At 50.4% G+C, this 18,020-nt stretch overlaps 1 long non-coding RNA gene across 1 annotated transcript in view; it reads right to left on the reverse strand.

Moving 5' to 3' along the window:
• Positions 1-12,611, reverse strand: part of LOC149358192 (uncharacterized) — a 30,667-nt gene extending 18,056 nt beyond the window's left edge. The window contains exons 1-2 of the long non-coding RNA XR_016288228.1: positions 12,560-12,611; positions 11,642-11,754 (exon numbers count right to left, since the gene is read on the reverse strand). This is a non-coding gene — a long non-coding RNA (uncharacterized LOC149358192). The remainder of the gene's footprint in view (positions 1-11,641; positions 11,755-12,559) is intronic.
• Between the last annotated feature and the right edge of the window lie 5,409 nt (positions 12,612-18,020).

Consider the following 18,020-nt stretch of genomic DNA (forward strand, 5'->3'; position numbering starts at 1 on the left):
GAGGATACCTAACCTCCACGTGGTATCGTAAGCCTTCTCCAGATCAAAGAAGACTCCGATACAGTGTTGGCTGTGGATGAACGCTTCCCGGACTGTGTTCTCAAAGCGTACAAGGTGATCGGTTGTGGAACATGTCTTTTTAAAACCGCACTGGTGTATATCTAAAAGTTGCTGGGACTGAAGTATGAAGGTTAGTCTGATGTTTAGAATGCTTTCGAATGATTTTGCTATACAGCTAGTTAGTGCTATTGTCCTGTAACTGGTGGGACTAGTTTGTGGTTTGCCAGGTTTTAGAAAGGGTACTATGATTGCTTCTTTCCATGCTTGGGGGATTTCTCCAGTCATCCATATTTTATTGAAAAATTTTAGGAGAGCCTCTATGGCAGCCTCAGAGAGGTGAGCAAGCATGGCATAATGTATATTGTCTGGGCCTGGTGCTGTCATTTTACCGGATGTTAGTACTGTGTTTAGTTCCTGCATGGTAATAAGCTGATTGTAGTCTTCATGTATGCATGTTCCAAAGGGCAGGCTTTGTTTTTCTACTATTGTTTTGTGCTTTTGAAATGTGTGTGTGTAGTTGGATGCGCTTGAAACTGTGGAAAAATGCTCACCCAATATGTTGGCCTGCTCTTCTAATGTTTTTTGAGTACCGGGTGTTGTTAGCATTGGAAATGTGAATGGAGTAAAATTTCCTGTGAATTTCCGCACCTGCTCCCACATTTTCTTTGATGATATTGAGCTGTTTATGAAGGATATGTACTCTTGTCATGATGCCCTTTCTGCGCTGCGTCTAATGTATCGTGCTTTGGCTCTAGCCCTTTTGAAGATGAGCAAGTTTCCTGCAGTGGGATATCTGCGAAGGTTGCCCCAAGCCTTGTTTTGCTGCTTTTTAGCCATTGAGCATTCAATTTGACCACCAAACTTTATGTGTTTTTCGTGATATTTCAGACGTTTGTGGGATGGCTTCTATTGCTGCAGATATTAAGCATGTGACAAATTTTTCATTTAGTTCTTCTATAGTAAGGGTTTCGGCATATTCTTTTTCTAGTGTGGCCTTCGTTCTGAAAAGTGCCCAATCGGCGAGGTGAATTTTCCATCGCCGTGGCTTCGTAGGGAGGATGAATGTAGCTGATGTTAGTTTTAAAACCGTAGGTAAGTGATCACTACCCCGGGGGTCATCTAAAACATCCCAAATAAAATCATTAAAAACAGATGGTGATGCAAATGCTAAATCGAGGCAGCTCATTTTTCCAGAGCTGGGGCAGCAGTACGTGGCTTTTCCCGTATTCATTAAACATATGTTATTCGAAAGAATTATATCCTCGATGAGCTGACCCCTGGAATCAGTATGCTCACTTCCCCAGAATGAGGAGTGTGCGTTAAAATCCCCTATTATTACATATGGCTCTGGCAACTGTTCCAGAAGTTCTTCTAGGTCATGCATGGCTATTGTGTTGTGTGGTGGTATGTACACAGAGCATATTGTTATTGTTTTATGGCTAATGATGTTTACTACGACCGCTTCTAAGTTCGTCTTTAATGATACCTCTAGTTAAATAGAAAAGAAGTCGCAATGGAATGGCCGGTTGGTCTGATCGTACGCTCGTCCGGCGACACGTTGCCGGTTGGGGCAGCAACTCCAAACTTCTTGCGACAAAACTGAAGCAAAAAAACTAATTTATTGAAGACGAGACCAAAACACAACGAACTTAAGAAAAAGGCGGTTTAAAGAAAGGCTGTCAAAAAAGGCTGTCAAAAAAGGCTGTTTAAAAAAAAGGGCTGTAGAAAAGCGGCCGAGACTGAGACCCGGCGCGCTCCTCCCGCTCTTTGTTTGCAGCGGTTTTTATCCCCTCGATAATTGGGCGGAGCTTTAATAAACCGGCTCTCGCCCAATTCCAACCAATACTGCTGCAGTGGCACTGCACATACAAGTAGGCGGAGCCCAGTGCTCGCCAGAGCCCGATTCCTTAGGCGCCACTGCTTAGCTAGACAGTCGGGGGTTTAAGGAGTCGCCGACCTTATTGTCCCCCACCCCCACTTCTATGTTTGTCAAGGGATCCTTTCAAGGGGTCGTCGGCCCCTTGGTCCCCGACAAGGCGGTCGCGGTCTTTCCCGCAGCCTTGGACGGCATCCGAAGCATCCGAAGCGCGCGACCCGCTGTCGCCATTCCTAACCCCTCCAGACGGACACGGTAGGGGGAAATTAGCTACTAGCGCCATAGGCTTCTGCCTTAACACCTCCCCACCAAGAATGTTGGGTGGACGCTCGCCGTACACACAACATACCAAAGCGCGCAAAAGTACAAAAGACCCGGCCGTGAACAACAAAAAAGAAAAAAAACAACAGCACAAAAAAAAAAACGGATCTCAACTGAGCGCTGTACGAACAATATAAAAAAGGAGCGCTTCTGCGTCCTACTAACAACTGCACCAAGAGCATGTTCAAGACCACATGATGCATGCATCAACACTCACGCTCCTTAACTTCTTTTCACAAGCAACCACAACGGTCGAAACACTCGTAACATGGGAGTCCAACATCAGTGCACTTGAGTTCACAGTCCACCACGTTCCCCCATGTTCCCCCACTCTCACCCACTGCCCCATTGTGTGCCCGAGCCAAGGAACATTTTTACGCTTTATGCGACCTGGCAGTGGCAGAGTGGGCTAAGGCTGAGGACATAGGCATTCGTCGCTAGCCACCAGGATCGAACCCCTGATCGGTTCTCATAATAGTAAACATTACGTGCCGCAGCGTGCACAATCCCCACATTCTTCCTGCTTTCCGCGGTCGCTCATCTCCTACCGCAGTGGAGCCGCCGCCCGTATGCGCATACGGTGCACAAGCCTCCGCACAAGGCTCTAAGTGATTGTGCTTAGAGGGCCCTCTTGAATGTGGCATGGCCAGCTCAACCAATTCATCGTAACTGCCCCCTAGGTTTGCGATCCACCTGCTGCGGAGACCCGCCAGGAGATTGCAGGATGGGTCGCGTTTCGACCCTATCAGCGGCGGTGTATCTTCGCCTCCTTCAGGGAGTGAGATGAATTCGTCGTCTTCGTCACTGCTCAGACTCCTTTCATCGACCGCCATACTCATTGCGGTGTTACCTGAATCCGAGTTTCTCGGATCGGAACAGTCTGGCTCACCCAGCTGTTCTTCCGGCTTCTCGGAAGCTACAGCCTGTGCTACGGATGCTTTCTGAGCCATACCGCTCTCGCCACACCCTGCTTTACATACTGCCGCTTCAGCTGGCAACAAAATATCGCGCTGGGCAACCCGGCCGGCCGAGCATTCCACGTCGTCGCGCTCATCAGTGCCATTAGTATCACTAACAGCATGCTCGCCTGCCTCGGAAAATACGACCTGCACTGTCTGATCACTGGCCGAATTCTTCTCAGGCACATCCGTGGAGCTCACCTCCACCTTGGGATTCAAAGACTCCTGGTCTTTGTCAACAATAATGCCTGACTCCACAACTCGCGGCTCCTTGACGCTAGTGATCGCCGCCCTGTCTGCAGGAACCCGAGGTTCCTCTTGACTGCTCTCTAACGGAACCGACTGCATGCCGCTGCTGCTATCCGCTTTACTCACTACTTTGATCAGCGTTTGATCAGCGTCCCATACAATACGGTAGGACGGCAACTGTGACGTCTCCGTCAGTGCACTGGCCGCTCTCCGTGAGCGCGCTCCTCCTTCAAAATCCTTTTCTTCTCCTGCCGTAGCTTCTCTTCGGCTGCCGCTAGCTGACGCTTCAGGTCAAGAATATAAGCGTCGCTTCTCTCCTTTGCTTTGGCTCGCTCAGCCTCTGACATTGGAGGCCGCTCCTGGCCATCCCAATACCCATAGCCATGTCCACTCCACCAGCCAACTGTGGCCATTGTGCCCTGTTACTGTAACCTTGCGGCTGAAGCACTTCCGAGGCAAGTAAAGTGAGACTGGGGAAACTCACTCGGTCGTCGGGCTGTCGATCATGGCACTTGCCGCGAAGCGGCGGCAGGTTGCGTCCATAGGCGCAGATGACTGGCCGGCATCCAGGGCTCGCAGCAGGCCCGTCACGTCCTCTCGGCAGACGAAGTCGGCAATCGCAGGTGCCGCCGAAGTCGCAGCGCTTCGCTCCGTCGGTCTCGCTTCGCTCGCTCCTTGGCGCTGTCGTGGAGTCTTGGCTCCGGGCCCCTCGCAAGGGTATCGGCTCACTTGGACCTTGGTCCCCGGGACTCTTCACCAAGGTATTGCCCCGTCAGGCTTCCGGAAGGTAGTGCCTCCAACCGCTCGCAGAAAGCCGCTCGGACTATCCTGGTCACGGCACCAGTTAAATAGAAAAGAAGTCGCAATGGAATGGCCGGTTGGTCTGATCGTACGCTCGTCCGGCGACACGTTGCCGGTTGGGGCAGCAACTCCAAACTTCTTGCGACAAAACTGAAGCAAAAAAACTAATTTATTGAAGACGAGACCAAAACACAACGAACTTAAGGAAAAGGCGGTTTAAAGAAAGGCTGTCAAAAAAGGCTGTTTAAAAAAAAGGGCTGTAGAAAAGCGGCCGAGACTGAGACCCGGCGCGCTCCTCCCGCTCTTTGTTTGCAGCGGTTTTTATCCCCTCGATAATTGGGCGGAGCTTTAATAAACCGGCTCTCGCCCAATTCCAACCAATACTGCTGCAGTGGCACTGCACATACAAGTAGGCGGAGCCCAGTGCTCGCCAGAGCCCGATTCCTTAGGCGCCACTGCTTAGCTAGACAGTCGGGGGTTTAAGGAGTCGCCGACCTTATTGTCCCCCACCACGGTGTAAGAATATATTCTTACACCGTGTCCCCCACCCCCACTTCTATGTTTGTCAAGGGATCCTTTCAAGGGGTCGTCGGCCCCTTGGTCCCCGACAAGGCGGTCGCGGTCTTTCCCGCAGCCTTGGACGGCATCCGAAGCATCCGAAGCGCGCGACCCGCTGTCGCCATTCCTAACCCCTCCAGACGGACACGGTAGGGGGAAATTAGCTACTAGCGCCATAGGCTTCTGCCTTAACACCTCTCTTGCAGGGACATCGCTTTGCGTTATGATAGCGACGCCTCCTGAGAGTCGGCTAGCTTGTACTCGGTCTTTCCGGAAAATATTATATTTTTTTAAGATGTTTGTGTGCTGTGGCCCAAGGTTCGTTTCTTGCAGGCACACAGCTGTAGGTGCCATTGTTTTGAGCATATCGGTTATGTCTGTGTAGTTTCTGTGTAGACCTCTATAGTTCCATTGTATTAGATACGCCATTGTGATAAGTTGGGGATTGGGGAAAGTTACTTATTCTCAGGGGCAGTTATTCGTGGTTTCCCTTTTTTCTCTAGGGAGTCTCGCCGCCGCTGCAGCGGTGGCGAACCAGGAGTTGTATCCATCGCCACTTTCGTGGCGCCGGATTTCCGCGGAGAATCCGCGGATACGTGTGTTTTAGATGTCAGCGGACTTTCGCTGACATCCATCTCCTCTACGGTGGACGTGGAGGATGTTTCTTGTTTGCGATGGCCCGTGGCCTTCGCATTCGTTTTTTTTGTTGGCACCAGTGAACCATGCTCTGCTCCAGGGGCAGAGTCTCTTGGGTCAGCAGTTGCCTTCTTAGAGGGATGGGGCAACAGGTCCAGTTCAGCAGAGCTGTTCTGGGTGTCTGTCGCCGAGGATGCCGCTGCTGAAAGTGGGGCCTGAGGGCCTCCGGCGAGGATCGCGTGGTCTTCCCGCGAAATTTTCAGCCCTGTGGACTGTGTCACCGACTTCTGTGGTGGGGACTTGGCTGTCGACCCCAGTTCCTTCGGATCGACCTGTGTGCCGACAGAAACTGAAGGCGGCGGCGGTCCCCGCGTCACCGCTTCAGAGTATGTCCCTTTCTGTTGGAAAGAGACGCGTTTTTTTGCTTCAAGGTAGGACAGGTTTTCTGTGGTCTTCAAAGTTATGATTTGTTTTTCTGTTTTCCCGACTGGGCACGACCTGGAGTACGCGCCATGTGCGCCATTGCAGTTGATGCACTTTGGTGTGCGTTCGCATCTTTCTTCTGTATGTGCGTCTTCTGCGCATGTGACACAAGTGGGTTTGCCTCGGCAGGCCAACATGCTGTGTCCAAAGCGCTGGCACTTGAAACGTCGTCTCGGATTCGGTATGTATGGGCGGACTTTACAATGGAGGTATGCGGCATGGATGGAGTCAGGCAGAGTTGTGCTATTGAAAGTTAGTACAATATGTTTGGTCTTGATTTCAGCATTGTTTCTCCGGATGGTTATTCGTCGGGCTGCTATTACTCCCTGTTCGGCTAGTTCTTGTTCCATTTCCGCATCGGTACTCTGTAGGAGTTCATATTCAGATATGACGCCCTTTGAGTGGTTCAGGGTGCGGTGCGGGGTTACCTGTATGCTAATTTCTCCAAGATTCTGTAATGACATCAGTTTGGTGCTCTGTTCTTTTGTGTTTATTTCTACAAGGAGGTCTCCGGTTCATTGCTTTTTTGCTTTGTAGTCTTTGCCTACACAACTTTTTAGGGTGTTGGCGATGACAAATGCAGATAGGTTGGCTACCGGTACATTAGTGTTTGAGTGAAGCATAAAAAACTTCGCAAACGTTTCTGGCTTCTGTGGACTCAGTTTCTTCACATCGGTACCTGCGACCCCTTTTCGGGGGTCGATCAGATTTTTTTGCAGATTTTTCCATACGGCATGTATAAACTAAGGGTTCCTGATACTTTGTCGCCTCTGATTCACCCTTATACACAGAGGAAGGTCCCGGGACTCCCCGCCTGGTAGACAGACGAGGAGCCCATCGGCCGAGGATTGACCACTTCCTCGACCGCCACCGTTCAAGGTTTCTTCCCTCCACCTTTCAACCTATCGCCACGGTACGGATGACAGCTTCGGTATGGGGACTAAGGGTCCGTGGTGGCGCCAAGCACCAACACCTCGTTACACAAGGTGCCCTTGCGGGCTGCCCTTTAAGGGTAACGGAGTGGATTCCAAGAGAAGGCAAACGTAGCAGGGGGCGGCAGAAAGTTAGGTGGGCGGATGAGATTAAGAAGCTTGCGGGGATACGGTGGCCGCAACTGGCAAAGGACATCGTAGATGAAATCAAGAGGAATAAATGGGGCCTAAGCGGAGCCGCGGTGGCTCAGTGGCCCTCCCTTGCCTGGCGCATACTGCAATTTAGCTGCCGATGCGAAGATCCAGCTTCACGCAACCTGATTTGGGCATACGGTCACCAGGGACTCCAGGGAAACGAACAGGCCGATCAGGCCGCTCGCGCACTCTCTCCCCGGGCTATCTCCCTGTCCTTGGAAGCCTGCTCCAAATCAGACAATCTGGCCCTTACATTCAAACAAATCACCGATTACTACAAGGAGGAGCACCGGCACTACCCGACCCCTTATAAGAGACTTGACGCGCTGACGAGCGCCTCCTCATAAAAACTCTAACACTGTACTGTGCCCGGCGGGGCTTAAGTATTTCAACACATCCTTTGACGGCGCGTGCCAGCTCTGTGGGGAGGTGGTTGACACCTCCCGCATGGTTTGGGAGTGCCCATCTATCCCCCCCCCCCACCCCCCGCCTCAACCCCACCAGAGAAGACTGGGAGGCGGTCCTGTTCGGCTGTCAAGACCTCAAGACCCAAAAAAGGCCTCGGTTCAACGGACGAGGATGGCGTTGCTTGCCAATGCGATTACGGAATAGGGGCTTCACCTGGTATTGTGAGGGGAAGGTGCCAAAAGGGCCCTACCCCAATCACATCTCTGTAATTGTTTAATTGTTGATAAATGTTTTTCGCCACCGCCACGACGGCCCCTCTTCCTTTCTTCTACCAAATTCTTCACCATAGTACTCGCGACGGCGATCCAACTCATCGCTCAATCATATGGGTCCCCGGCCACCAAGGCATGCCATGTAACGAAGCCGCCCATGAGGTAGCCCGCGCACTCACTCACCGGGCACCAGGCATTCCTTGGGAGGACCTTAATCCAGATCACAGCCCTCTTATTTCTTCTCAAGACTTTGCTGAGCACTAACGTGCCGCACGCCGGCGCTACCCGGTTCCTATGAAGGGACTGGGTAAAGCTGGCGAACGAACTCTCCTCAGGCTCTTTACAAACATTAAAAACACCCTGCTGTGTCCGGCGGTTCTCAAGCACTTTAATCCTTTTTGGAAGGCCGCTGCTCATTTTGTGAGGAGGTGGCCGACACCTTCCACATGGTTTGGGCATGCATGAAAAATCCTTCTCTCCCCCCCATCACCCCTTCCCCTACCCGCGAGGACTGGGGGGCGGCCCTGCCCGGCTGCCAGGAACTATCCGCCCAATAGGGCCTGGTTCGGAGGACGTGCGCAGTGGTCATGACCAACGAGATCCCGGAATGAGGGAGTCCGCCAAGTATTGCAAGGGGCGAGACCCACTGGGGGCCTCTCAGGGGCAAGCACCTCTCTGTAAATATTGTAAGGGAAGACTTCACGTAAGACGTTTATTCTAGCCCTTTCGCCAGAGACGTCTTCCAAGCGAACAGCCTCAAGCGATGACGATGGGAATCTTCAGGTGAAAGAGAATGAAGTCGCAGCCAGAGAGGCGACGACGACGAAGGCGAATAAATTGCTTACAATATAGCCGAATAAATGCTTTTCACCACCACCACCCCCTTTCTTTTTTCACTCCCTCCTTTATCCCTTTCCCTACGGCGCGGTTAGGGTGTCCACCGAGATATGTGCGACAATTACTGCGTCATTTCCTTTCCTCAAAACCAATTTTCATTTTCAGGGAATGTAATGCGAAGGCAAGATAACCACTGATCTTTCAGGGTAACGGAGCGGATTCCAAAGAAAACCAAACACAGCAGGGGGGGAGGGGGGGGGGGGGGGGCATAAAGTTGGGTGAGAGGATGAGATTAGGAAGATTGCGGGGATACGGGTGCCGCAGCTGGCAAAAAGAAAGGGTTATTAGATAGAGAGACACGGGAGAGGTCTTTGCCCAGCAGTTGGCGTAGTCAGGCTGATGATGATCAGGAGGAAGTACGTTGCTACAAAAAACTGAATCGATTCGTTCTAAACCCCCTCTACACACTTAACAGAACGCACGTGCCTCTAAAGTGAGTATTAGGAAACTTGCTTAATTTGATGCTTAACTAATTAAACAGAATTTTAAAGATACACTGAGGAGCGCCACACGACGGGAAACAATATGTCTTTGGTTGCACCCCGATCCGATTCACCACTTTTTTTAATCACTGGTTCAAGTTACGTGAAACACCCTGTACAGCAAGCTTGCCAAAATGTAAATAGACGAGGAGGGAGAGTATAGCCTAGGATGTGATCATAGATGTATTATTCTGCATATGCGTGCCCTGATCAAAAGAGAAATGTATAAAACACAAAAAACGAAAGCAAAATTCAACGTCCAACAAATAGCGCTAATAGCAGCAGGCGTTGAGAAAGCATAAGATTAACGCCCCATGGAAAAGTGGGATTGTAATAAGAACTACTCAGCAGTATGGAAATGGAACAAGCAAAGTTACAAACCGCTGGGAAGGAAAGAGGAAACCACGAGGCTGACGCAATAAGGAATTTAAGGAGGTCATTGAACAACTACGGGTGGCTTCAGGGAAACAGAGAGGAAGGAATAGACCGAAAATGGGAATCTTATCGATGATAGAAACTGCTTGTATAGGTCCTCGTCCAGAGTAAAATAAAGTAATCCCCTGATCGCGCAGCTAAAGGTGGGCCAAGGAAATTTTGGAACCATATAAGTTGTTTGGGTAAAAAAAAAGCGAAGCGCAAGAGGAGGGTGCATGCTGCTGCAGGTACCGCAGAAGCCCGCAGCAACCACACAGACTTTTTTTTTTATACTGGACGTTTTGTTTCATGAACGTTTATGAAACAAAACGTCCAGTAAAAAAAAAAAGCGTGCGTGGTATCTTTCGGATGTCTTGTCCACGTGTCCTTGCTGTGGCCTTCCTCGGTACCTACAGCAGTGTGCCGATCGACATAGAAATGTAAAGGTACAGTCGGGGACAAAAGTCTCCGGACCACGTGTTCCTCAAACAAAGCTTATAGCTCTACTATCAGACAGCAGCTGGAGACCGCACTTGTGGAGATGAAAGAACAAAAATTTAACTTTTGTCTCCACAAGGGTGGTCCCCAGCCGCCGACTATTAGCAAAGCTATCGGCTTCGTTAGAGGAACACGTGGTCCGGAGACTTTTGTCCCCGACTGTACCTTCATTAAACAAAGTTATAAGTCGGAGTCCCTCCTGTCTTCATGTTCACGATATGGGCTATGCCTTAGTTATTGTCTCCGAAGGTTTTAATCGCCTGAGGTTCTTTAACGTGCACTGACATCGCACAGCACATGGGCCTCTAGCATGTCGCCTCCGTGGAAACGTGATCGCCGCGGGATCGAACCAGCGTCTTTAGGGCCCAGCGGCCACAGCGCCGGCTTTCGTCATGTTGATGTCTTGTAATTTTGCAGTAGAAGCGTGTGAACTAAACAGTGCAGAACGAATTGGTGGTAAGTGCTGCTTCGCTAGCCAGTTAACCATTACTGTGGGCACTTCGTTTTCGCAGTTTGTACGTGTCTTCGTCTACGGTCCCCAAAGCGACAAAGCGAATAATTTGTTCCAGTGAACCATGCCGGCAGCCGCCGAACAACGTGCAAAACCCGACCGAAAAGGCGGGGAGAACACGATACCAGGAACCACCCTGATGGCCACCATTGGACGCTAGGGCCTAACCTTCTTGTAAGCTTTCCGCGTATAATGAGGCCATTACGTTCATTCACTTCATAAGCGGTTACAAGCCACATTATTTTTTTTAGCCTCCAGCAGCAAGGAATTCTTGTTCCGCGGAATCAATGCAAGGATGAGCCTGATTGTAAGGGAAAACGTTTCCGTGGGGCCGTCGCTATCTCCAAACGATTCTGCAATGTCTCTGCGCGTCGTCAACAGTCAGCGCGAAATCCGCGTTCCTTTCCACCCCCCCCCCCCCCCCCTCTCTGATTATGATGTTCATCCTGTCTCACAAAAGTAACTGCTCGGGCGCTGTCACCCTCGAAAGAGAAGCTAGGCCTCTTTCTCCTCACATCATGGCGCCTTGTGTTTCGCAATACACTCCAGAATGCGTGTGGTGCGGAGAGATAGCCACCCTCTACCACTCCACATGGGGCTGTCGGGTGAGTCCGATAGAGCCCAAAATTACAAACCCGTCAGTCGAGCAGCGGGAGGAGCTTCTGTCCAGCTCCGACCCGCAAGATCAGCTTGCGCTGGTTGAGCGGGCCGAGGAGGCAGCAAGAACCAATGGGACCCTGTACCTAGGAACACCACCTGCTGCTCAAGACCCCAACCCCTAAACCCCGTCCCATTTTGCGGAATGAAGTTTATACTACTACTCCATAATGCTCACAGTTGAGCAGTCATAGAAAATGTAGTTCGAAATTCCCACTGACGAGCATGATTGGTCCGTTCATATACCGAACATCATTGCCTTGAGATATATTATAAACACCCTGGCTACAACACAACTGTGGGAGTGTGGGGAGCGCAGGTACTTTGTGCAGCCAAGTCAAGTTTGCAATTTCCACAATCCTGCTGCTTCTACAGGCCATCTCGTTGACGCTGCGGCATTGTCGCACGGAATGCAATAAGTGACGTGCTCACCGTGTGCCGGTCCTCGGAGACGGTGAGCTCTGCCGTCCAAAGATTCTCGTGTACGTAGAAAACGTGTCCTGCACCTCCAGTCATCCAACCACGTGTCTGCCTACAGTCGTGACCTGCGCAAATTCGTTATGGGGGTTTGAAACTGTAGCCCATTGTCAACTTTCGTCACGGTTAGCCCGGTGCCTGCTACGGTTCTCTTCAGGTATTTTCTTTGTTCTTTTCTGTTTCTGGAATTTTTTTCTCTTTTTATACATGCGATCAATTAGCATGCCACTACAGGGACCTTAGAAGACAGGAGTAGTGCGATGTTTAGGGAAATCCCCTACGGTGAAGTAGATTTATAATAAGGAAGTAATTACTAAATAGCAGCCATAAGGCGTCACTGCTGAATTGCAGTGACGCCTGACATCGCACCCAATTACTCAATCATTCTCAGCATTTTCGCAGCGTATCCGTGACTCACGCATCATTCCAATGTGTCATCACTAATTTCACTTGCAACTAGTTCAGCAGGCCCCGGGGTTCCAAATACTCACACAGCACCCAGTCGTCCGCGTAGTTCATGTATATGTAGTTTCGCACACGGATCCTCGCCTTTTTTTTTCCCTGATGTGTCACCTCCTTGCTTTTGCACTGCGCGTATATCTTCTACTATAGCGCGCTTGCAGCAGTGCACAGGTGCCAAACAACATGTAAAGCAAGACTGCAAGCATGACCGGTCCTTCAAATATACCAAACGCAACTGATCTTTTATAATTCATGAACATCATGGCCACAATACAACTGTGACAGTAAGGGGAGTTCATATACTCTAGACATCCAAAAAAAGTTCGCTTTCCTTAGTCCTGCTCCTGCGGACTATGCATTTAGATGGTTCCGCAGCATTTTAGCTTTGGCTGAATTGCGCGATGTGCTCACCGTGTGCAGGTTCTCGGAGACGGGGAGCTCTGCCGCCCAAGGCTTCAGGCGCAGCGGCTGGACAACTTCTCCTGTTCCTCCGGTCATCCAGCCACGCGCTCGGGTACAGCACGGACCTGCACAAATTTGTTACCAGGGGGGGAGGGGGGGGAGTAAGGGAATTAAGGGCAAGATAAGAAAAGATCCAGGCAACCCCTGGATCAGCTTCAGCTTTTATAAGGTGACAGTGCTACATGCTGTGTTCAGTTTAACGTCCCCAAACTGCTCATGAGCTATGAAAGACACCGCAGTGAAGATCTCCACAATAATCTGGACCACCCGAAGTTTTAACGCGCCCGGACAGTGCACAGCCCATGGCTGCTGTTGCATTTTGCCTTAGCCCTGTGGTAAGGGTGTTCGGCTACTGAGTCGGAGGACTGGGGTTCAATGCCGAAGAATGCCACTGTCTTCACACTAGAACAGCTTATGAAGGGAATATTGGAAGCCATCATATTGCTGAATTATTGTAATGAAAATCATGGTGGCGGATAGAAAAGCATGGTGGAGGGTAGAGCAGCACGACCTTGGGAGAGCGCCCAGGGCTACTTAGTCGGCCAGCTGTGCCGATCCCAGCCAGGCACGCTAGTTGGATTTTGAGAGAAGTATAGGTATTGGGAGGGCGATAAGACAATGGAAGTGGCATTGTCCTAGGTCGGCGTATGGAAGGGGGCAGTTTCTATAGGACGAGTCGGAACGCGCCCGAAAAAACTACAACGGGACACCAGAGAGCAGTGGGCCCAAATTAATTTTTCGGGGGATGGGGATGCGAGTAACGGAGGGGATGAGGTCGAGAGAAGGAAGTGTGTGCAAGCGAGAGTAGCACATGTTCCGTGATTTGCTTATTTTAGAGGAGGGCTTCGCCCTCCGAGGGTGCACTTGACTAGAGGATCGCAGGTGTCCTCCATAACCACCGCAATAAAATTGCAGTACGGAAGGATGTCAGACAGGGAGGCACTATATTTTCAATGCTATTCACCGCCTAGTTGCTGGAGGTATTTGGAGACCTAGATTGGGAACGGTTGGGGATAACAGTTGCGAGCATCCAGTCTACCCTTCGACCGCCCTAGGCGGCGCATATCCTGCCGAACTCTCTCAAGTGGCCTACAGCGACCCTTACCCTCCCGGCTCTCTCGGGGTTGGCAGAGAAGAAAGCTGGGAAGCAGCATCCACATCGTCACGTGGGCGACCCTCCTTTCCCCCTCGTGTATTCGGTGGCCGCACGGGCAGCCCACCACGGGAGCCATGAGACAACGCGTGACGGGATGGACGGGATGGACGGAGCCATGAGACAAACGCGGCTTTTCCAGGTGACATCGAGCTTTCCCCGTGCCCGTTTCCTGCTGCCTGTGCTACTGAGGGCGGTTATCGTATTTTGGAATCACCCCAAATAAACGATTTGCCTGCGGGCTATACCTCGGTGTGTTGGTCCTGTCGACCTCCACAGTGTAATCGGGGCTAGCGGAGTGGCATTGGTCCTGAGTGCTCGCTGTGTCGTCCTTAATATAAGCAGAACCCTTTTCGTTAGCCTCCTCGTTTCTGCCTCGTATGTGACTACTGGTGGGATACAGCTGCTGTACAGTTATCTCTTCAGATATAATAATGGGTGGAAAATGATCCATTCCGCGTGGGTTGTCCAGAAGATCTCATTTAACATCATTAAAAGGTGATGGTGAATTAAACGATAAATCTAAACCGCTAATTTTTGCAGTTTTTAGGGAGCAGTACATGGGCTTTCCTGAATTCAGTAGGCACACATTACTGCACAGAATAAAATCTTCTAAAATGCGACCTCGGATTAGTTTCTCCACTTCCCCAGAAAGAGGAGTTCTCCGACTAACAGATATGGCTCTGGTAGCTTTTCTAGAAGTGTTTCTAAGCATCTGAGGTTGAGGTTTTCATTAGCGACCTCAAGGTCGGATACCGGCTTCAAAAAAATCAAAAATAAAGAGAACAAATTTGAGTAGGCAAATAAAAATCTATCGACCGAGAATCATGTGAGAAGCTTGGTAACAACTAGTTACGGCACCTTAGATATGTGGTGTACTGTGATCGAAGGAGACTGTTTTGATCCAGAGGCAAGTCATTTTGCTCGTTTCGATGAGTGGCGCTCCAGCTTGGCCTAAATGCCGAAAATGGCCGCAAAAGCAGCAAGCCATACAACCTCTAATGTTGCGTACCACTTTTTGCACCCGACATTGCATACACTATCCAAAGTATACGCAAGAAGAAAAGCCGGTATTCTGGCATGAGAGCTCGGAGCGTTTATGTATGGCTTCTATGTCGACAGCAACTAATACCGCTTTTTAAGGTCGCTTTTGAGGGATATTTGATGATACGTGTTATATTACCGGTTTGATAAAAAACACAATCATGAGCAAACATACAAATTTTGCAGGACACACGCGACAGGAATAACGCTCATTAAGGCACGACAGAACCAAGTTGTATTCATTTATATGTATTTGTAAGCGGCTTCGTTGTATATTTGGCTGTTATTTTTTATTATTTATCACAAATGTCCACTTTCTTTAAATTACACTCGTGAAAACAGGTAGGCCACAACGGCGCATAGGTTGAAATGCGCGTTTTTTACATCGGCTCGCCCGTCAAAGTCCACCTGAGCGAAACCTCTCGCTTCTCTGCAAGGCATCTGAAGCCCCTGCAAAACGCCTGAAGAAAAGTGTAGTGTGCTGCCGATCCTTACGAAAACAGCTCGCCAACTGGTGCCGGAGAAATTAAAAAGGAGAGGACAACTGTGCGCCTATGCACTCCATAACGCCTCTTTGTAATCGATTCGATTCACTAACTGTGAATGAAAAGAATAAATTGAGTGAATAGATTTGTGCGACACCGACCACGAATTTTTCACCATGATCAGCCCAATGCAAAATGTGGCGAAAAAAACACGTGGTAGGTGAACTATTCGTGATGTAGCATCTGGAATATATTTGTTCAGCGTCTAAATAATAGTTCCCAACGCAAATGGTCCTGGAAAAAGTGACGCTGCTTACGAAGCAACCGAATCAGTCAAAGCTTATGCATTCGACGTGTATGTCAGTCGCATGGTATTGGCTAGACCGTCCCTTAATTCCTTCTTTATTCATTTGAGTTGTTTTCCCACTAGCCTATTTTAGCACAACGCTATACTATGTATTCATCAAACATGGCACGGCGTTTCACCCTCATCGTGGTTCGGAATTATATATAGTCGTACCTCGCCAGTACGGACTTCGTTATGTATACGTGGAGAATTTTCGCAAGGACCTAACTTTCTCAGTGTGTTTACGTCTTCTTTGCATGAAAACAAACTTTGGGCAATGGAATAACAAAGCTAAGAACCTCACAGCGGCGTTCATAACGCTGTACTTATCCGCCGCATCAGCACCCGCCGCTGAGGTATGAAGGAGGATGACCTCTGTCGGCTCACGCAAGCTTTCCTCATTAGCAGGATAGTCTACTCCTACCCCTACTATCACCTCCGCCGGAAGGACGAGGAAGCTGTGAACAGCATTATACGTTCAGCGTACAAAGCGGCACTGGGGCTACCTCAGTACGCCCGCACACAGCACCTCCTCCAACTCGGCATCTACAACACGCTCACAGAACTCATAGAGGCACACAAGACCGCCCAAATCCACCGCCTCTCCCGCACTAAACACGGGCGGCTCATACTTGACCGTCTCAACATTAACCCCATAGGCGACGTCCACCCCACGACGCCCATTCCGATAGGGGTCTATAGCCGCCTAGTTATAAAACCAATCCCCAAAAACATGCTACCTGGCCGCCATGATACGCGCCGTCAGCTGAAAGCCCAAGCACTAGATGCCACATACCTTGCCGACGAACACGCAATATACGTAGATGCTGCACGGCAAAGTGCAAACACATACGTGGCTTGTGCAACCACGCCACAGCCTTCTCTCGTCACCGCCGCCACAGTAGTAGCTCACTCTCCGACAGCGGCAGAAGAAACCGCCATCGCGCTGGCCATCGCTGACCCACGTACCCGCACAGTCCTCAGCGACTCCAAAAGAGCAATACAAAATTACTCGGCAGGTGTTATCTGCCACCCCGCTGCACGCATCCTTCGCGGCTGCACTCCCGACCATAAGACCAACCTGGTCTGGGCACCCGCCCATGCGGGAAACTCTGGAAACGAAGGGGTCGACCGACTAGCCCGAGGACTAACCAACCGGGCGGCCGGCCCCACGGACACAGACGCTCTTGCCGAGGCTCCCCAGACCTTTGCCGAAATTACCAACCTCCACAGAGAGATGAGACGCCAGTTCCCGCCTCCACACCCCGACTTGAATCGAGCGCAAGCCACCTTGCTCCGCAGGTTGCAGACACACTCCATCCTTAGCCATTCTAGGCTTTCACTCATCACAGACGGGGAATAAGACCCCGTCTGCCAAAATTGTTACCAGGGAGAAATCGCGACCCAGGCGCACATCCTCTGGGGTTGCGCTCGAAATCCGCCCCCTAGAACATTACTGCCAGCTCCCTCCGAGGAAGGATGGAACCAACTCCTCAGAAGGCCAGACAAGAGCATCCAACTGGCACTCATTTCGTGGGCCCAGGAAGTCGCCCCCACCTGGGGGCCACACCAAGCCCAGCTGCCCTAAATCCCGCCACTCTATGGCAATAAAGTTCAATAACACTTTTTGCTGGGCGAGTTGGTTCATTTTGCTTGAGTGGATGCTTGTAGCGCGACAAAAACAGACAAGGGACAGAAGACGAACGGGACAAGCGCTAACGGGACAAGAACGGGAGCGCTTGTCCCGTTCGTCTTCTGTCCCTTGTCTGTTTTTGTCGCGCTACAAGCATCCACTCAAGCTATGGCAATAAAGTTGTTTCTCTCTCTCTCTCTCTCTCTCTCTCTCTCCTGCGTTTCAGTAAGCATTTCGACCAATGCAAAGCAGTAACCTAGTCTTTGTCGCAGCGCACGAGTAAATTTTTTTTTCTCTCGATCCCCTACTCTTAATTTTCCGGAGGCTGACGTGATTTGTGGCCGATGAATTTCCTCACCAGGGAGGGAGCTTGCTAGATAGAGGCAGAACGGTATTGGAGACCAAGAACTTAGGTTTACGTACAACCAATATAAAATATTCGAAAAAAAAACAATAGCTGTCACGTGGTTGGACCAAATGAGCAATCCGTTCGCTGCTGTCTCCCGTGCGGCGGTTCTTCCAAAAGCAAAAGGGAGAGAATGAACGCCTACAGCTTCCTTGCCTTCGGCTAGGCAGTAAACTACGACCGTGCCTTTGCCCTCTACTACATGCAGAACTCGGGAGAAGCGTTCAGTAATTTCTTCGAAAAGCGAGACAGCACTTGCCTCCAAGTCATAAGTATCAACAGAGCAGCATGGCTGTCTAAGCGTCTCTCGGGTTACTCGCACGGTCCACGGATCCGGAGCCCT

The sequence above is a fragment of the Amblyomma mixtum genome, chromosome 2 (genome assembly GCF_055824585.1).
Source record: "Amblyomma mixtum isolate Tamu chromosome 2, ASM5582458v1, whole genome shotgun sequence".
NCBI lineage: Eukaryota > Metazoa > Arthropoda > Arachnida > Ixodida > Ixodidae > Amblyomma > Amblyomma mixtum.